A 22,323-nucleotide genomic window follows, 5' to 3' on the forward strand; every position below is an offset into this window, starting at 1 on the left:
CTTGTTGGAAATCATACATGCTCATGTGTGCGGTCCGATGAGTGTTGACGCGCGCGGTGGATATCGTTATTTTCTCATCTTCACCGATGAGTTGAGTAGATATGGGTATATTTACTTAATCAAGCATAAGTCTGAAACGTTTGAAAAGTTCCAGCAATTTCGGAGTGAAGTTGAGAATCATCGTAACAAGAAGATCAAGTTCCTACGATTTGATCAAGGGGAGAGTATCTGACTTATGAATTTGGCAATCACTAAAGACAAGGTGGAATCATTTCAAGTTGACGCCGCCTGGAACACCATAGCGTAATGGTGTGTTCGAACATCGTAATCAAACCTTATTGGATATGGTGCGATCTATGATGTTTCTGTCACATCCCAAGTTTTGGTAATGCCTAGTGCTAACATATGGTGTTGCATCATGTCTACTTTACTCAGAAAATTTGAAATGGGGATGACAAGCCCTAGCACTAAATGAAATGCAATTAGGATCAAAATAAAATTATTTTCAATGAACCCAGAATTCCCTTTAGAAAAGTTCATGATTTTTGTTAAAGGTGAAAACCTCTGCCAAAAGTCATGCACATATTTCTAGGCCATTCTGGATTTTTGAACTAAATCATATAGTATTTGAATTTGGGCATTTAAATACTATAAAATAATTAAAATGTTCAAATAATCCTAACTGAAATGTTCCATGTTGGATATATTCCAAACAGTGGCCATGAGCAGTTTGGAGATTTTTGAGTGTGCCTAAGTATTTTTAATAAAGCCCAGAACAAAATAACAAAATAGAAAAGAGAAATAAAATAGAAAGGGAGAGAGAGAACCTCACCTGGCCTCACTGTGCAGCCCACCTAGTCGGCCCAGCTGGCGGCCCAGCTAGCTGGCCAGCCCACCAAGGGCAGGGGCGTCTTCTTCCTCCTGCCAGAAGGCAGAGGAGAAGACAGCCACGGCGCCGCGGCATGCCACGCCGGCAGCTACCTGCCTGGCTGCCCCCTCGTTGCCCTGGACTCCCTCTGCGATGCCACGCTACCCCCTGGACCCCCTTGACACTCTCGCTCTCTCCCTGCCTCGCTCTCTCTCGCTCTCTCTCCCGAAGCCGAGTGGAGCCATCGCCGCCGCTCGTCGTTGCCGCAGCCTCCATGCTTCCCTCGCCTCCTCGATGTGTCCACGAGCATCGCCATGCCTCCCTCGTCCTCTCCGTCCAGCCACGCCTCGCCGGAGGCCTTGCATCGACGCCATCTTCATCGTCTTTGTCGCCGGCCACCGAAGATGCCTCTCGCCGCCCCGCTCGCTCCGGTGCTTCCCCGAGCACGCCGAGGCCACCTCTGCATCCACCGTGATCCCCTGCCCCTAACCCCCCTCCTCTACGCCTTGGTTGCGCCCCCTAGACGCCATCTCCACCGGGCTCGAGCACTCTGCTCCGCCGGCGACGCCGTCGTCGTGGCCACAGCCACGCGGGCTCGAAAACGAGTGCATCACTGTGTTTGCCACACTCCCAGGAGGCCGTAGCCCCTCTCCACGCCCCTGTTGTGCATCCTAGCACCGAACTCGAGCACGCCCGAGCTCCGGCCGCAGCGGCCGAGCTCCCCGCCGTCGCCTGCGGCCACCCCAGGCCCGGCTGGCGCCACCATCCGACGCGCGCTGGTCTGGGCTCTCGAACGAGCCTAACCACGCTGCGAACGGGGCCCCAGAGCCCGTTCCCGCTGCCCTCCGCCGCGTCTGGTCATCGCCGGCGGCTAAATGCCGGTGGTTTAGCCCCGGTTGACCAGGGGTTTGACCTCCCCTGACATGTGGGCCTAGGCGCCTTCTTAATTAGTGATAGGTTTAGTTAGTGTTCATTAACCTAGCTAATTAGATGAGCCACTGACATGCGGGCCCGCCCTGCTAATTACCCTAGAATTAGGACTAACAAAAATTAGTTAGTCTAATGACACTGACCAGTGGGCCCCACTGGTCAGGTTTGACCTAGACCATGCCCCGTTGACCTGCTGACGTCATGACGATGTCATGTTGACGCAGTAATTAATTTCTGTTTTAAAACAATTCAGGAAATTCCAGAAAATGGCTTAAACTTCAAAAAATCATAGAAATTAAACCGTAACTCCAAATGAAATAATTTATATATGAAAAATTATCAGAAAAATTCAAGGAATCTGTTTATGGCATTTTCATGCATGTTAGAACAACTTATGGCTGCTGTTTAGTTCAATTCATATAAATGGAATTTAAACTCTCACATATGGAGTTTGAATTTGAACCTAGGGTTCAAACCAACTTCATTTAACATGTTGCTAGTTGCATTAGCTCAAACCACAGCATATTGACATGTCATGATCATGCATCATATTGTGCATTGCATTGATTGTGTTTCTTTCTCTGTTGCCGGTATTTGTCCCCTCTCGATAGACGTTGTACCAACACTGTGATCGTTGACACTGATGAAGACCCAATGATATCTTCAGAAGTGCCAGGCAAGCACAACCCCCTTGTTCATTCTGATACATGCCCACCCTCTCGCTCCTGCTCTCTTTTACTGCATTAGGACAACAACGATCATCTGTTACTTGTTGCGGTAGTTGAACCCCTTATCCTCTGCATGACCTATCATTGCCACAGTAAATAGATGAAACCCACTAGCATGAGTAGGAGTTGTTTGAGCCCTGATGTGCCTACTCATTCATGCTTGTTTGTCATGCCTGCTACTGCTTAGAGTTGAGTCGGGTCTGATTCATTGGGGGTGAATTGGAACAGTGATGAACATGTCCTACTGTGTGTGAGCTAAGTGTGTGAACACGTTTTGGTAAAGGTAGCGGTGAGAGGCCACGTAGAAGTACATGGTGGGTTGTCTCATTGAAACCGTCCTCTGGAACTGAGTTATGTGTCTGTGTTCCATGACCAGCTACTACCACTCATTGGGATCCTTAATTGACCCTCTCGGCTTCTTAATCACCCTAGTACTCTGTCCAGGAGTTGCAACTAGTTTCTGGTGTTTGTAGGTTATGTGTTGGCGGCCGTGCGTAGTGCTGACCCTAGGGGTGGGCTATGTTGCGGTAGATACACCGTGGCACGGTGTACCGGGCGCCCGTTTGGTGTCTCGGGAACCCTGTTCACATCGTTCCGGGCCGTATGTGGAAACCTCGGCCGGACTCCGTGCGGATGGAACCTGGATAGGCGATAAACCTGGACTAGAGACTTAAGTGTTTAGGTAGGCCGTGGCCGACACCCTCGCCAGGCTTCCGCTTGAAGGTTGCCGAGATACATGACGTGTATATGGTGGTAAGTGGTGGGAGCGTGTGTGAAGAAGTACACCCCTGCAGGGTTATCAATATCTATTCGAATAGCCGGATTCCTCAGATATGGAAACTTGGACCCCTTGCATAGTTCATAGACAAGTGAAAGTGGATACTCTAAAACTCGCAAGATAAGTGTGAGTGCTATGGATGGCCTTCTCGTAGGGAGACGGGAGCGGATCCATAGTGGTGTATTGAATGGTGAATATGTGGACTCGTGTGCGCCACCTCAAAAGAGTTGCTTGCAATCGTAGTTCAGGTTAGCCACTGAGTCAAAGCTGGCTTGCTGCAGTTAAACTCCACCACCCCCCTTGTTGATACCGATGCATATGTAGTTTAGTACTGATGTAAGTCTTGCTGAGTACCTTTGTACTCACGTTTGCTTAATTTATGTTTTGCAGAGAGATTTCAGTCTTGCTAGTAGTTCCGCGTGGACTTCGACGTTTAGCTTGATAACTCAGCTACGATCTTGTGCCCTCGGCAGGATCTGGTAGATAGTCAGGCTTCTTAGCCTTTTTCATTTGTAGATGTCTGATCTCAGACATGTTAAGCTTCCGCATGTGCTTTGACTTGTATGCTATGTTTGTTGGGTCATGAGACCCATGTTTGTAATATCTTGCTCCTCGGAGCCTAATGAATAAATACTTGAGTTGTAGAGTTATGTTGTGATGCCATGTTGTATTTACACATATCGAGCATATTGTGTGTATGATTGAAATGCTTGGTATGTGTGGGATCCGATAATCTAGTTGTTTATCCTTGGCAGTCTCTCTTATGGGGAAATGTAGTCTAGTGCTTCCATGAGCCATAGTAGTCCGCTACAGCCCGGTTCACCGGAGTCCTGTTAGCCCAGCACTACTGCTCAGGACACTTGACTGGCCGGCATGTGTTTCACTTTGTTCCTGTGTCTGTCCCTTCGGGGAAATGTCATGCGGTCACATCCGGAGTCCTGCCTAGCCTGCTACAGCCCGGGTTCCCGGAGTCCTGTTAGCCCAGTGCTACAGCCCGGATTCACACGCTGCTGACCGACACGCTTGATGTGAATCATGTATGCCTGTCCCCATAGGTTAGTGTCGCTTTGGTTTCACGACTAGCCATGTCGGCCCGGGTTCTCTGTCATATGGATGCTAGCGACACTATCATATAGGTGAGCCAAAAGGCGCAAACGGTCCCGGGCCATGGTAAGGCGACACCCATGGGATACCGTGCTTGAGGCCGCAAAGTGATATGAGATGTTACCAGCTAGATCGATGTGACTTGGAATCGGGGTCCTGACAGTTTCTTACCGATCTAACGCTATCATTTTGGGGTTATGCATTAGAGACAAATACATTCACTTTAAATAGGGCACCATCTAAGTCCATGGAGACGACACCGTATGAACTATGGTTTGGAAACAAACCTAAGTTGTTATTTCTTAAGATTTGGGGCTACGATGCTTATGTCGATAGGCTTTGGCCAAAAAAGCTCGACCCAAAGCGGAAAATTGTGTCTTCATAGAATACCCACACAAGACGATTGGGTACACCTTCTATCTCAGATCTCAGGGCAAAGTGTTTGTCGCTACGAAAAAGTCCTTTCTCGAGAAAGAATTTCTCTCGAAAGAATTGAGTGGGAGGAAGATAAAACTTGATGAGGTTGTTGAACCTTCACTTGAACCAGAGAGTAGCGCAACACAGAAAGATGTTTCTGTGGCAACTACGTCAGTTGAAGAGAAAGCTAATGATGATGATCATGAAGCTTCAGATCAAATTACTATCGAACCTCATAGGTCGACAAGGGTGTGTACAACTCCTGAGTGGTAACCCTATCTTAAAGGTCATGTTGTTGGACAACGATGAACCTATGAGCTATGGAGAAGCGATGGTGGGCCTGGATTCCAACAAATGGCTAGGAGCCATGAAATCCGAGATAGGATCCATGTATGAGAACAAAGTATGGACTTTGGTGGACTTGCCTGATGATTGGCAAGCCATTGAGAATAAATGGATCTTTAAGAAGAAGACAAACGCTGATGGTAATATCACCATTTGTGAAGCTCGACTTGTCTCAAAGAAGTTTCCAAGAAGTTCAAGGAGTTGACTATGATGAGACTCTCTCAATCATAGCGATGCTAAAGTCTGTTAGAATTATGTTAGCAGTTGCTGCATTTTCATTTACTAAATCAGGCAGATGGATGTCAAAAGAAAGTTTCCTTGACGGTTTCTGTGAGGAAAGGCTGTATGTGATACAACCAGAAGGTTTTGTCAATCCTAAAGATGCTAAAAGGTATGCAAACTCCAGCGGTCCTTCTATGGACTAGAGCAAGCATCTCGGAGTTGGATCTTACGCTTTGATGAAGGTGATCAAAGCTTTTTGGGTTTATACAAAGTTTGCAAGAAACTTGTATTTACAAGAAAGTGAGTCGGAGCAGTATAACATTTTTGATAGGTATATGTGGATGACATATTATTGATCAGAAATGATGTAGAATTTATGGAAAGCATAAAGGGTTGTTTGAAAGGAGTTTTTCAAAGGAAGACCTGTGTAAAACTGCTTACATGTTGGGTATCAAGATCTATAGAGATAGATAAAAACGCATGATAAGACTTTCACAGAGCACATACCTTGACATGATCTTGAAGGAGTTCAAGATGGATCAGTCAAAGAAGGAGTTCTTGCCTGAGTTGTAAGGTGTGAAGTTAAGACTTGAAGCTCGACCATGACAGAATAAAGAGAAAGGACGAAAGTCGTCCCCTATGCCTTAGCCATAGGCTCTATGCGATATGCCATGTTGTGTACTGCAATGTGCCTTGCCACGTGTCTGGCAAGGGGGTATAAGAGTGATCCAGGAGTGTATCATTGGAAAGCGGTCAAAATTGTCCTTGGGAATAAGGAAATGTTTCTTGATTATGGAGGTGATGAAGAGTTCGACGTAAAGGGTGGTAAACCGAATACATATAGTGGAGCAACCATTTGGAATAGCTCCAAGTGGAGCATGATAGCAACATCTACAATATGACATAGAGATTTGCGAAGTACACACAGATCTAAATTTTGCAGACCCGTTGACTACAACCTCTCTCATAAGCATAACATGATCAAACCCTAGAACTCATTGAGTGTTAATCACATGGTGATGTGAACTAGATTATTGACTCTAGTAAACTCTTGGGTGTTAATCAAATGGTGATGTGAACTAGAATATTGACTCTAGTGAACTTTTGGGTGTTAATCACATGGCGATGTGAACTAGATTATTGACTCTAGTGCAAGTGGGAGACTGTTGGAAATATGCCCTAGAGGCAATAATAAAATGGTTATTATTATATTTCCTTGTTCATGATAATTGTCTATTGTTCATGCTATAATTGTATTAACCGGAAACCGTAATACATGTGTGAATACATAGACCACAACATGTCCGTAGTAAGCCTACAGTTGACTAGCTCGTTGATCAATAGATGGTTATGGTTTCTTGACCATGGACATTGGATGTCGTTGATAACGGGATCACATCATTAGGAGAATGATGTGATGGATAAGACCCAATCCTAAGCATAGCACAAGATCGTGTAGTTCGTTTTCTAGAGCTTTTCTAATGTCAAGTGTCATTTCCTTAGACCATGAGATTGTGCAACTCCCGGATACCATAGGAATGCTTTGGGTGTATCAAACGTCACAAAGTAACTGGGTGGCTATAAAGGTGCACTATAGGTATCTCTTAAAGTGTCTATTGGGTTGGCACAAATCGAGACTGGGATTTTTCACTCCGTATGACGAAGAGGTATCTCTGGGCCCACTCGGTAATGCATCATCATAATGAGCTCAATGTGACCAAAGAGTTAGCCACGAGATCATGTGTTACGAAACGAGTAAAGAGACTTTCTGGTAACAAGATTGAACGAGGTATGGGGATACCGACGATCGAATCTCGGGCAAGTAACATACCGATGGACAAAGGGAATTATATATGGGATTGATTGAATCCCCAACATCGTGGTTCATCCGATGAGATCATCGTGGAACATGTGGGAGCCAATATGGGTATCCAGATCCCTCTATTGGTTATTTGCCGGAGAGGTGTCTCGTTCATGTCTGCATGGTTCCCGAACTCCTAGGGTCTACACACTTAAGGTTCGGTGACGCTAGACTTGTAATGGGAATAGTATGTGGTTACTGAAGGTTGTTCAGAGTCCCGAATGAGACCCCGGACGTGACGAGGAAATCCTGAATGGTCCGGAGGTGAAGATCAATTTATTGGACGAAGGGTATTGGAGTTTGGAAATTTTTGGGAGTACCGGGTGACGACCAGCGTGACCAAAAAGAGTTTCGGAAGCCCCAACAAGCATTCGGCAGCCTTATGGGCCAAGGGGAGGGGGCACAGCAGCCCACTAAGGGGCTATGAGCCCCTCCCACCCCATCTCACATAACCTGGAGAGGTGGGGGCACCTCCCCTAGGGCAGCCGCCCCTCCCGGCTTAGGGGGCAAGTTTCCTAGGGGTGGGGGCGCCCAAACCCATCTAGGGTTTCCCTGTGGCCTCCGCCCCTTCCCTAGGGAAACCCTAGGGCTCCTCCTCGCCCTCCCCCCTATATATAGTGAGGGATACTGAGGGCAGCCGCACCCCTTCCCTGGAGCAGCCCCTCCCTCCTCCAACACCTCCTTCTCCTTCGTAGTGCTTAGCGAAGCTCTGCAGGAGAACCACGAGCTCCACCACCACCACACTGTTGTGCTGCCAGAGTTCTCCCTCAACTTTTCCTCCCCCTTTGCTGGATCAAGAAGGAGGAGACATCCCTGGGCTGTACGTGTGTTGAACGCGGAGGCGCCGTCCGTTCAGCGCCTGATCGGATCTTCCGCGATTTGAATCGCCACGAGTACGACTCCATGAACCGTGTTCTTGTAACGTTTCCACTTAGTGATTGTCAAGGGTATGAAGATGCACCCCTCTCTCTCATTGCTAGCATCTCCTAGATTGATCTTGGTGACAAGTAGGAAAATTTTGAATTATTACTATGTTCCCCAACATGTGCATGGGACGTGTTTTCGAAGATACAGACGACCGTGTTAATGGCCCAGTCCTGTCGGTCCTTACCATCTAATGTTGTGCCATTTGCTAATGCAGGATATATGAAATACACACTATCCCTTTTTCTTCTCTGCGTGTCCAATCCCCTGAGAGGAATAAAATGCAGTTAGTTGTTTATCATTTACAGCCTTGTATGGAGAAGTTGATCAAAGTTTGTTAAGTACTTACAAAATCAGGCATCTAACAAGAGTGGCATCGAGCATGTTGAAGTTGAAGAAGATATGTAAGTCCTCAAAACTCACATTGATGGGACCAGCATCGTGTCAGAAATGATCTCTGTTGTAGTGGACTAGCAAACCATGATGACCTTCTAACATTTGATCCTTGCAATATGCATGTAACTTGCGGCAACTGGAGCTGCACTCATCAAAGTATTCACCAACAAGAAATGGCTGGCCATGGACGTACTTGTGTGCTTGAAGTATGACTGCTTTACATTTAGCAAGCAACAATTCTACTTCTTCATCATCCATGGCGTCAGAAATAATATTACTCCCCGATTCGAACAAGTTGCTGTTAATTTGGTTCTGGGCGATGAGTGCTTTAAGTAAGAGGCAATCGTTCTCTTTCCTCTTCACTCTCCCACTGCGCTTCCTCGTGGGTGTAGCCTTTTTGGCCACTTCCTTCTTCGTACTTGAAACATTTCTTACAGAACGCTGGTTGGCTGCAAGGTAGACTGCCGAGCAGACGGTGAAGCTTGGACGGACTGCTTAGCAGATGGTTTATCTATGCCGGACCGCTGAGATGGCGGTGCTGCTATGACGGACTGTTGGGCTATAGGAGCAGAGGCATCGGACTACTAACCATGCATTGAAGCTATGTTGGGTTTCTGCGCAGGTGGTGCCAACTTGTTGGTGTGCTGAGGAGGCCGTGCCAACACGTTGGTTTGCTGAGCAGGAAGTGTTGACACATTGGTATGCTGATCACGCGCCTGCGGACCGACGGACTGACGAGCAGTCAGTTCCGGACCTATAGACTGGTTAGCAGACGGTTCTGAAGCATCAGACTGCTAAGCAGTCTGTTCCACCAGCTTGGTCTGCTGAGCATGTGCTGCAGCTAGGTCTCCCCCGCTGGTTCAGCGGTCGGCATCTTAACCAATGGTGCATCATTAGCAATTGTTGGCCTTTCCACTGGCTGCTTTGGGGCGGGAGATGACATGGCCTGTATGCCACAATGTCGGGCCGACTGGTCATACGTTGATGCATCAGCCCACGAGAGCTGCTGTGGCAAGGAGAGCATCACTGGTTGAGGGGCGATAGTGGTTGCTCTTGGCGGGGCTTTAGGTATCTCATCGATGAACTCTATTTCCTTTCATGGCCACTGGATGTGATGTAACAATGTTTCTCCCAAGGTCCTTTGCTCATTGAAGTCTCCTAGGACATTCTTTAGGGCAAATTCATTGAATCCAGGCTTTACTTTAGTCATGTAGCACTTCACACTGCCCGGCTTCAATGGCACATTGTCCAAGAAGAGGCCATCTTCCAAGAAGGGTGGGTAAACCCAAGCTGTTGCACATTTTACTGTACCTTCATAATGTGTAAGCACGCCCTTCAGTCTGTCTTTCATTCCAGATAGATCAGACATAGCATCATCACGAGCAGTTGCAGTCTTAGTGTCGATGGGGTCAGCTGATGCACAACTACTCTTGTGCAGTGTTGTCGCGCAATAAGCAGCACCCACCATGCCCGCCCCCTCCCATCAGCTGGCTATCTGTCAGTGTTAGTCTTCCGCATCATCATTGACTCCTCAACATCCTTTCGAACAGCCGGATAAATCTCCTTATTCAAGCTTTCATACAATGCATTTTGCTTCATTTCACCCCTCTCTTTTTTCATGCTGAGCCTCTCTTCTTTGCTGAGTGTGAAAGCCCTCTTGTGAGGGACATTAACACCTATACCCCTTGCACAACCAGGGGGCTCTTTTGTGTCCAGAGCAATGGACAAAATGTCACATGGCCCTAAGTTCCTGTAGAACCTTCCAGGGGTCTTGGAAGCTTCTAACATCACTTCATACAGTTTGGTGTCACGTGTGTTTTCAAAGTAATAAGTTCCATCATCACACCTCTTTGCACGTGCCCACAAGTAGTCTCTGGCGCGTTCGTCTCTGATTTCACTAAAGGACAGATTCCCCCCCGCCGCTACTGCTTCTTTGTCCTGCTGTTCCCATATCAGTTTCATGTCGTAGTATCCTGCCACACCCATACGGTGGGGGTGTATGTTCTTCTTCTGAAGTTCCGATTGCTTGAAACTCTTCTCAGCAAACTCTTTAGTTGCCCTGACCCTTTTGAATTCTGCCCAGTCTGCCTTTGTAATTTGGGGGTATGTGGGGATTGGGTCCTTGCCTTCACTCAAGTACTTCTTGTACAACACTTGCTTCCTATTTCTCCAAGCATCCCTAGCCTTCTTCAATGCAGCGTGTTCCACCTGCATTCCCCACTGCTCTGGAATGTTGAAGTGATCCATTATCTCCTGGACTATCCTTCGCCGTGTTTCTGTGTCAGCCTTCCGAAACCCCGGCAGATTAATGTTGAGCCTTGCCCTGCCAACAAATCCACACACACTCCTGAACCTCATGCTGCTTTATCTGGTTTAGTTGGAGCCCAGGACTTTAAATCAATCTCATTACTTTATATACACCTTTAGGCTGGTGTGTGGGCTTCCTTGGAGCGTTCCTCCGTGTCCTGACCGGAAGGGTAATTGCTGCAGCTCTATCCCGTTCAAGACTACTTGATCCCTCACAATCTGCTAAAGACCTAGGGTTGTCCGAATCAGATGAAGATACATGGCCTGAATGAGTGCTATCGCTGCTACTCGGCATCTACAGAGAACACATGCGAAACTCAGGAAAGGAGGATAAGCATAAAACTAACAACTTGGTATCAAGCTTTCTAAACATGCCATGCAATAATTTAGAAAATGTATGGCTAATTTGTTAAGTTTGTGTGACTTGGGCGCCCGTGATCTGTAAATACGCAGTAACTTATTGGAACAAATACAACTTATGTGTAGTAAGTAAGGTAGATAATGAACATATATACGCTCTTCGTTATTTTATAGCCAATTTGGGAACATACGAAATGAAATTGGAAGAGGGATTGTGAGGAAATATGTCTCACCGCGATGCAGAGCAGTAACTAACATGCTTCTTAATGCAAACCCGACCGGACCACAGGAGAGGTGAGGGTTATTGCATCGATATGCTCGAGGGTGGCTGGTGAGCAAACGAAGATGGCGAGGCGCGGTCCACCACATGTTGGGAATGGCAGTGGAGGTAGGCTTGACGTCAAAGAGTGGGCACACGACCGGGGTGAGCACGGCGGCGCCGGAGAGGGTTCTGTTGTGGATCTGTTGGAGGGGGAAGCTGACAAAGGAGATTAGGTGGACTAGTTGAGTGAAACACGGGCGGACGATGGGGGGTGTTGGGGACTCCGGGTGTTAGCGGCCTAGGTGAAAAGGCTGCAAAATATCCCCGGTCTCCGGGCGCGCGGAAAGGCCTATGCAAACGGTTGCCTCTTAGCGCTCATGTGCACAAACATAATAAGTTCGTTTGGACTGAAGACGTAATAATTTTGAAATGAAGACGTGAGTTCATCGTTTCGCCTCTAAATTTTTCCCACGTAAACCAATCACAATTTTACCACGGGTTTGATTTTCTGGCGCATTTCAGGTCTTGTGTGCTATATGTAAGACATTTTTTGGCATTTACCATGCATGTTGGCATATAAATCAATGCCTAGACGGACTGCATTTCCTGTCGAAAGGGATGAGGATTGCCATCCGATCTGGGAGCATCCAATGGTGCAGACATACGATCCGTGGGGTTTGGGTTCTGGCCAATCAGGATGCACGACTCAGATCGCGTGCGCAGCAAGGGGGGCATCGGCCATGGTTTGGTAGGCACACAACTTTCGTTTGTGAACCATGTTCTCTTTGAAAACATTTTTTGGGAGGGGCTATTTGAAAACATTTACATGTGTTGTCGAGAGGGATGAGAATCACCGTTCGATCAAGGAGAATCCAACGGTGTAGACTTACGATCCTAGGGTTTGGGTTCTGGCCAATCAGAACGCACGACTCAGATCGCGCGCATGGCCGAGGGGTGGTGGTGGTGGGGGGGGGTGCATCGGCCATGGTTTAGTGGACACACGGCTTTCGTGAGTGAACCGTGTGCTCTTTGAAAACATTTACATTACCTAACATCATATTTTTGTTCGAATGAAAACATGAGTTCATCATTTCGCCTTCAATTTTTTCCACGGCAAGAAATCACGAGTATAGTGGAGAGTGTCATATACTAGTATCATGAATATAAAGTATATATGATACTAGTGTATGATACTACCTTTAATTAATTATAGCGCATAGTATAATACATAGAGTATAGTATCATATATAGATCATATTTATTGCCATGCATGACAGAAATTAGCATCGCATTTAACATGATACAGTATCTACCTACATGTTACTCTAACCCTCTTTATATATATTTAATTCTTTGCCACATCAGCATACTTGCTATTCCGAGTGCATGGCATCGTCGGCTATGATACCACCACTAGGGCCAGCCTTATATAGTGGGGAGTATCATATACTATATATATAGTATCATGCATATGATACTAGTGTATGATACTCTGTACGTACCTTCATAGTGCGTATATAGTATCATAGAGTAGTATATATCATACATGACCGTATTTATGGCCATGCATGACACAAAGTAGTATAGCATTTATTATATATATATATATATATATATATATGTTACGGTATCTACCTATGTTACTGCTTCTTTGCCACATCATCATATTTTCTATTCCCGAGTGCATCCCCACTATGGCCACCCTAATAAGGCTGGTCGTAATATGGGAGTATCAAGCGGTATGATGCATGCCAACTAGACTTTTTGGATGATGTGGCACACAGTTAAATGAGGAAAGAGAGGGTGTGGTATCATACCATGAGACCGTATCATATTAAATGTTGTACTACTTTGTGTCATGCATGGCAATTAATAAGGCAACCTAAGATACTAACTTATGATACTATGCATGCACGCATTACGGAGGTATTGCCGATCATATACTAGTATCATGCATATATACTCCCTCCTTTCCGGTTTATAGGCTTATCTCAAAATTGTAGTTTTTCCATTTTATAAGGCTCAATTTGGTTATTCCCCATCACATGTCCAGATTACAAGGTGCATTAAATCATTGCATGCAAGTATTAAGCGAAAGTTGACCAATGCATGTACTTTATGCATGCATGTATTGCAATTAATACATTGGAAAACATAATTTTTGAGGAAAACAAAAGCATTAATTGGGTGTTTTTGCAAACTACAAAAAGTATTCGACCACTCACCATCTACCTTGGTTGGTGAGATTTTTGAATTGAGCCCTATAAGGCTGGTTGTAATGGGGAGTATCGTAGTATACTAGTATCATGCATATGATAGTGTATGACACTAGCTACTTCCGTAATGCATGGTATCATAAGTTAGTATCTTAGGTTGCCTTATTAATTGTCATGCATCGCACAAAGTAGTAGTACAACATTTAATATGACACGGTATCATGATATGATACCACATCCTCTCTTTCCTCATTTAATTGTGTGCCACATCATCCAGAAAGTCTAGTTGGCATGCATGATACCTCTTATGATACTACCATTACAACCAGCCTAAACCGGAAAGGAGGGAGTATGAGACTAGCCACAATGGAGAGTAACATACACTAGTAACATACACATATCCCTAGACTATGTTACTACCTTCATAGTGGGTAGTAACATAAGTGTAGTGTCATGCAAAAAGCTTCATTTATTAGGTTATAGACTCATATTGCATTGGGACATGTGATGTTACATTAACTAGCTAAGTTACTGAAACTATCTCTCTCCTCATTAACTTATTGCCACATAAGCAAGTTTGCTGAGTTGGAGTCGATGTTACTGCTGAAGTATTACTCCCACTGTGGCAGTCTGATACTAGCTAGTCATGTATGATATACTAGCTACCTCACTAAGAGCATGGTTAATAATATAGCCAAGGGTCGGATATAAGAAGTTGCCATGTCATATACCGCCAACCTCTTAGCGGGCATGTACAATAATAAGTTCTAAATACGTACTAGTTTATCAATAGTTGGCCCAGCTTACATCCTCACAAAGTATCTAGGGTCTCGTGTTGTAGCTGGCTCTACTAACCAAGAGCCCGCTTCTCTTCTCTTTCCTCCAACTAATAAGCACATATATATTATTCTATTCCTTATAGCTTGCTTAGACTACCCATATTGGGAGTAACATCACACATATCTAGATAAAATAGATGATGTGGCAAGCAATAAATGAAGAAAGAGAGGAAAGTGGTAACATAGCTAGTTACTAGTAGTATGAGTAACATCACACGTCTCAAGGCAAGATGAGTCTATAGCCTAATAAATGAAGTGTTGCATGTTACTACACATATGTTACTCCCCACTATAGAGGTAGTAACATAGACTAGCTAGTAACATTCTATGTTACTACACATTGTGGCTAGTCTTATGTCACTCTATTGTGTACTTGCTCTAATGCATAGTATCATAGAGTAGCTAGTATCATATGTAGTACTTTATTTATATTGTCATGCATGACACATAGTAGCATAGCATTTATTATGACACGGTTTCATGATATGATACTTAACCCTCTCTTTCTTCATTTAATTAATTCTGTGACAGCTGATCAAAATTGCCTAGTTGGCATGCATGATACTAGCTATGGTACCCCCTGACTATCAGCCTAGCAAAGAAGGTGTACAGATCATTTGTGCGTCGCTTTCTGAGTTTGCATGCGTTTGTTCGAGAAGCGGGGAGAAGTTTCAAACATTTCGGCCACGAGGTGCGGCCACTGGCGTAGGCCTAGTTGGTATTTTAATTACAAGAAATTCAGATGGAGTTCAGACATCATCAAAGTCGATGTGTGCCCGTGGCATGCTCTCACGACCCCATGGAAAAAATTGGTAAAGTTCGGCACAAGTTTTGATGATCACTCCTTCCAAACCGGAGCATCTCGCATGAAGGATCATGGTTTTTCAAAAGGAGACATGTCAATTCAAACTCCTGTGGCTGGTGACTTCATCGTTTGGCCTCATGAAAATTTCCACGGTACGCAATCACCATTATACCACGATTTTGATTTTCTGGCGCATTTCAGGTATCATAGCTATATTTAAGACATTTTTTGAGATTAACGTGCATTTTGTGCATAAAAATAAAATTACAACCGGAACTGCATGTGCTCGAAAGGGATGAGGATTGCCATTCGATCTGGGAGCATCCAACGGTGCAGACGTACGATCCGTGGGGTTTGGGTTCTAGCCAATCAGAAAGCACAACTCAGATCATGGGCGGGGTGGCGGGGTTTGGTTGGCACATGGCTTTCATCAACGAATCGTGTGCTATTCGCAAACCAGATTGCATATTTTTGTTCACACATACTGTAGTGAGATCAATTGAGTGTGCTACCTCTATGATATAATAATAATAATAACAAAAAATAGTTCATATTCATTGCCTGAGCTGACAGCATATCAAGGTCAACATATTAACGTTTCTTACATCAACATAAAATAGGGCATAACTCACAAATTCAGTACACAAGACAGTTCTAAATTGAACGAATTAAATTGCAGGGTAGGCATAAAGACTAGTCTTGCGGCTTAATTCCCATGTACATGGGGGAACTGGGATCATTAAGTTGACCCCGAATGAACTTGGGGTTTTTTGATGATCTTACGCTGCTCTGTTACACGGATGCATGGTCCCTTGGCTGGCAACTCATCAAATTCATCGTACTAGTCCTCATCTGCAACATTGTCGACACCGAGTATGTGGGCGTTCTGGGAACGGGGGTCCCTAGACATGCCTGCCTGTGGCCCGCGGCGTGGCTCAAAAGGGGGCCCAACACGGCCTGTCTTCATCGACACAGACCCAAGACCCTCGCGAGGGGCCAATCCTTGCGGGGCAGGCAACATAGAGCTTCCTCAGGCACGGCTGCATTAGGCTGGCTCACGAGGAGGCGGAGAGATTAAGGCGGGGTACCTCACGAGGTGCCCATGACGCAAGCCATGACGACCAAAGGCGCCAGGCGGGCGCCAGCCGCGCAGTGTCCCCCTTTCCCCTTTGGTGCAAAGGGGGCAAGCGCAGCCGCGGACTACCAAGGCATCAGGCAAAGGTTGCCATTTCGGTGCAACAAGACCAAGACCATGAGGACTGCAAGATGGAGGTCATCGTGGAGCCCAAGACGGCGTCACCACTAGAGCTTTGTGCAGGCGAGGACCAACTTTAGTCAGGATAAGTGTACCAGATGTTCCCCTTCAAAATGGCCAATTGTTGGCGCCCTTTCCTCTCAATATTTGGGAAGAGGCCCAGGGCCATTGCCTATAAATAGGACCAGCCACCCACATGGTAGGGGAGGAGAGATCGAATGAGAGAAGGAGAGAGAGATGGAGTATCGAGGATCAAGGATCGGATCGAAATCAGAGAGAGAGAAGGGTGACTGAACTCCTCCTAGCAGTTCGTCCCCCCATCCAAGAACAGACCCTTGCGAGGCTGTTCTTCCTTGTATTTCTCATCATCATGAGCCCAAGAGGCAATCCACCACACCACACACTAGAGTAGGGTATTACACCACAATGGTGGCCGAACTAGTATAAACCCTGTGTCTCTTGTGTTGTTCTTTCCATTGCTTAGATCTTAGCAAGGCGGAGGGGTGTAGGTAGGTAGGAGGCGAAATCTCCACACGCACCCCAGTGTTCGAACCTCAAGGGTCTGCCGGAACCCGAAATCCGATAGAGTACCCTTCTCTTTCCATGCATCGCTAAATGGCTGTTATTATGCAAGGGGTCTTCCACAAAGAAAATATGGGTCCGCGTGATATGCCATCGTTGTCTTGTTAACATAGGTCTTCCTGTACTCATCAATCCTTATCTGACGAAGAGGGATCCATGCGCACCTGAATAATGCCACCTTAACTTTCACATAGCCAAGCTCCCAAATCTCTTTGATGGTTCCATAGTATACCCTTTTATCAGCTTCACTTACAGTCATGCATCCTATTCGAACAGAGCTATTCTGATACGAGGTCTTCTGATCATGTTCCTCAGTGTAGAACGTGTATCCATTTATGTCATATGCTTGGTACATCAACACCGTAGGTGATGGATTTTGTGCCAACCACGTAGCAATGTCATCGATGGATCCTTGTGCCAAACGATTCTTTAGCCATTCTGTGTAGTTCTTAGTCTGCTCCTTCATGTCCACATATGATGAAGGCACCATTGGTAAGAAGCTTTGGCGTATCTCCGCCAAGTGTTCTTCGGCATAAGCGATGAGAACTGGGTTGTTAAGTAGTACTGTCGAATGGGCTTTCTCTGCCAATTCTCCAGGTGCAACCATTTGCGTGCCTTTTAGCCTTCCCTCATGGCAAGACAGGGGCAAACCTATAGGTCTTTGTTTCATGTATTCAGTGCAAAGCTCAACCACCTCCTCCGCGGTATAACCTTGTAGGATGCTTGCCTCTGGATGGTTTTGGTTCCGACAAAAGCGCTTCAGTATTCCCATGAACCGCTCGAAGGGATACATGTTGCGAACACACACAGGACCACAATGCTTTATCTCGTCGACAAGGTGCACAGTGAGATGTACCATGACATCAAAGAATGACGGTGGGAAAAACATCTCTAGGTTGGACAATATTCTTGCAATATCATCTTGCATATGATCCAACTCTTCAGGATTTACAACTTTCTGCCAAGTAGGTTGAGGAAATCATAGAGTTCAATGAGTGTGTTTCTTATATCTTTGTCCATCAGATTCCTGATGGCCACCAGGAGGATTTGTGTCAACATTACGTGGCAATCATGTGACTTCATGTGTCCCAACTTCATTTTACCTGAGCTCACATCCACGAGACTTCTGATGTTTGCGCAGTAGGAAGAGGGTGTCTTAACTGACAACAAATAGGTGAAGAACTGTATTGCTTCTCTTGTACTGAAATTGTAACTCCGGCGAGCTTTGATGAATTTGTCATCATCTTCTGCTTCACTCTTGCATTTTGATTGATCAACAAGCATATCGAGCCATGAAGCATCACCATCCTTTCTTTTACCTGTAATCTTGAGCAGAGTACCAAGGATGCTTTCACATACGTTCTTGTCTATGTGCATGACATTGATGCAGTGACGTACACATAGAATCTCCCAGTAAGGTAATTTCCAGAACATAGATTTCTTCTTAAACACTTTACCCTTGGGTGTTTGTTTCACCGTCAAAGGGTGGTTCTTGCCAAGCATAGCATTAATTTTTTTAGCCATGTTGTGGACTGATACGTCTCCGTCGTATCTATAATTTTTGATTGTTCCATGCCAATATTCTACAACTTTCATATACTTTTGGCAACTTTTTATACTATATTTGGGACTAACATATTGATCCAGTTCCCAGTGCCAGTTCCTGTTTGTTGCATGTTTTTTGTTTCACAGAAAATCCATATCAAACAGAGTCCAAACGGAATAAAAATGGATGGAGAATATTTTTGGATTATTTGTGAGATATGGGAAAAGAATCAATGCGAGACGGTGCCCGAGGGGGCCACAAGGCAGGGGGCGCGCCTACCCCCCTGGGCACGCCCCTGACACTCGTGGGCCCCTCGTAAAGCGGTTGCTGCTCTTCTTTGGCAATAAGAAAGCTAATTTTCGGAAAAAAATCAGGGCAAAGGTTTCAATCCAATCGGAGTTACGGATCTCTGGATATATAAGAAACGGTGAAAGGGCAGAATCCCAGAACGTAGAAACAGAGAGAGACAGAGAGACATATCCAATCTTGGAGGGGTTCTCGCCCCTCCGCCGCCATGGAGGCCATGGACCAGAGGGGAAACCCTTCTCCCATCGAGGGAGAAGGTAAAGGAAGAACAAGATAAGGGGGGCTCTCTCCCCCTCTCTCCCGATGGTGCCGGAACGCCACCGGGGCCATCATCGTGTGACGGCGATCTACACCAACACCTCTGTCATATTCACCAACATCTTCATCACCTTCCCCCATCTATCTACAGCGGTCCACTCTCCCGCAACCCACTGTACCCTCTAATTGAACATGGTGCTTTATGCTTCATATAATTATCCAATGATGTGTTGCCAGCCTATGATGTCTGAGTAGATTTTCATTGTCCTATCGGTGATTGGTGAATTACTATGATTGATTTAATTTTCTTGTGGTTATGTTGCTGTCCTTTGGTGCCCATCATATGAGCGCGCGCATGGATCACACCATAGGGTTAGTTGTATGTTGATTGGACTATGTATTGGAGGGCAAGAGTGACAGAAGATTAAGCCTAGCATAGAAATTGATGCATACGGGATTGAATGGGGACCAATATATCTTAATGCTATGGTTGGGTTTTACCTTAATGAACGTTAGTAGTTGCGGATGCTTGCTAATAGTTCCAATCATAAGTGCATAGAATTCCAAGTCAGGGATGACATGCTAGCAGTGGCCTCTCCCACATAAAACTTTCTATCGGTCTAGTAAAGTAGTCATTTGCTTAGGGACCATTTCGCAACTCCAACCACCACTTATCCACACTCTTTATACTAACTTTATTGCTTCTTTACTTAAACAGCCCTACTTTTTATTTACGTGCACTTTATATTCTTGCAAACCTATACAAAAACACCTACAAAGTACTTCTAGTTTTATACTTGTTCTAGGTAAAGCGAACATCTAGCATGCGTAGAGTTGTATCGGTGGTCGATAGAACTTGAGGGAATATTTGTTCTACCTTTAGCTCCTCGTTGGGTTTGACATTCTTACTTATTGAAAGAGGCTACAATTGATCCCCTATACTTGTGGGTTAGCAAGACCTTTTTCTGGTGCCGTTGCCGGGGAGCCATAGCATGGGGTGAATATTCTCGTGTGTGTTTGTTTGCTTTATCACTAAGTAATTTTTATTTTCTCTTCTTAGTTGTTTTCTATCTTTAGTTATGGGTAGGAAACGCAAAATACCAAAAAAATTAGTTGTACCAGCTACACCAATGGTTGAAGAACCACTCAAAATCTATCACACTCCTGAAGCTTTTTACTTGGATCATCTTCGATCCCTATGTGCTTGTGCAGAAACCCCAACTAGCTTAGTTGATGGAAAATCTTTAGATGAGCATGCTTGTTATGTGCGACACTTCTTATCTCAAAAAGGGAAACTTTTACCGGATCAAATTCATCGTTTGCAATGCTATTCTTGGAATTTATGTGAAATTTATGATTTTACTTATTGTTCTGAAGACCCTAAGAAACACCTTCCCTACCAATGTAAGTTTAGTGATAATGGAATCGTATCTTCGTATGCTAAGGGTGTTTATAATTACTATGATGTTCAACAAATTGAAGAATTTGTTGCTTTTAAGGGTGCTTATGAAATTGCTTATTTGATTGGAAAGTATGATGCTACTCTTCACAAATCTGAAAATTTAGCCATACTTAAATATTGTTATGATAATTATGCTTCTAATGCCTATGTTAAACCATATATTGAGGACTCCTGTGTCCAAGAAGAGACTAATATTTTGCAGGAGTCTATGGAAGAAGAAATTAATGACATTATGAGCTCATTGGATGAAAAAGATGAGGAGGAGAGCGAAGAACAAAAGGAGGAAGAGCGGATTGATCACCCGTGCCCACCTTCTAACGAGAGTAACTCTTCAACTCATACATTGTTTAATTTCCCTTCGTGCTTACCGAAGGATGATTGCTATGATGATTGTTATGATCCCATTGATTGTTTTGAAATATCCCTTTTTGATGATGCTTGCTATGCTTGTGGCCAAGATGCCAATACAAATTATGCTTATGGAGATGAACTTGCTATAGTTCCTTATGTCAAACATGAAATTGTTGCTATTGCACCCACACATGATAGTCCTATTATCTTTTTGAATTCTCCCGACTACACTATATAAGAGAAGTTTGCCCTTATTAAGGATTATATTGATGGGCTGCGTTTTACTATTACAGATGATGATTGTGATAGATATAATATGCATGTGCTTGCTGCTCCTACTTGCAATTATTATGAGAGAGGAACTATACCTTCACCTCTCTATGTTTCCAATATGATAAAATTGCAAGAAACTGTTTATACTATGCATTGGCCTTTACTATGTGTGCATGAGTTGTTCTTTTATGACATGCCGATACACAGGAAGAGAGTTAGACTTCCTTTTTACATGATATATGTTACTTTGTGCTCACTACTAAATTACAAATCATTGTTAATTAAAATTGGCTTTGATATACCTTGGGATCCGGGTGGATCCATTACTTGAGCACTATATGCCTAGCTTAATGGCTTTAAAGAAAGCGCTTCCAGGGAGACAACCCGGAAGTTTTAGAGAGTCATTTATCTCTGTTGTGTGCATTTATAAAGTTGAAAAATAAAAATAATGTGCCAAGATTTGCCTTTAGGATGTTTATGTTGCTTGTTGGTTTGTACGGTGCAGGACAGAAACTTTGGCTGTAGTGTGCGATTTTACATGTTTTACTGGAACATGAAACGGTTCTGAAATTTTTTGCACTGTCTTTATATACAAATTGTTTATTTTTCCTAATTTTGGTAGAATGTTTGGAGTACCAAAGGTATGCTGAATGTTCAGATTATTACAGACTGTCCTGTTTAAGACAGATTCTGTTTTTGATGCATTGTTTGCTTGTTTTGATGAAACTATCGACTTCTATCAGTGGACTAAGCCATGGAAAAGTTATATTACAGTAGATACAGTGCAAAAAAATGAATTGGTTTGCAACAGTGTTAGAGTAGTGATTTTCTTTATTATACTAATGGATCTAACCGAGTTTTCTGTTGAGTTTTGTGTGGATGAAGTGTTCGAAGATCGAGGAGGTCTCGATGTGAGGAGAAGGAGTAG

This window comes from Triticum aestivum, chromosome 1A, assembly GCF_018294505.1.
Source record: "Triticum aestivum cultivar Chinese Spring chromosome 1A, IWGSC CS RefSeq v2.1, whole genome shotgun sequence".
NCBI classification, from domain to species: domain Eukaryota; kingdom Viridiplantae; phylum Streptophyta; class Magnoliopsida; order Poales; family Poaceae; genus Triticum; species Triticum aestivum.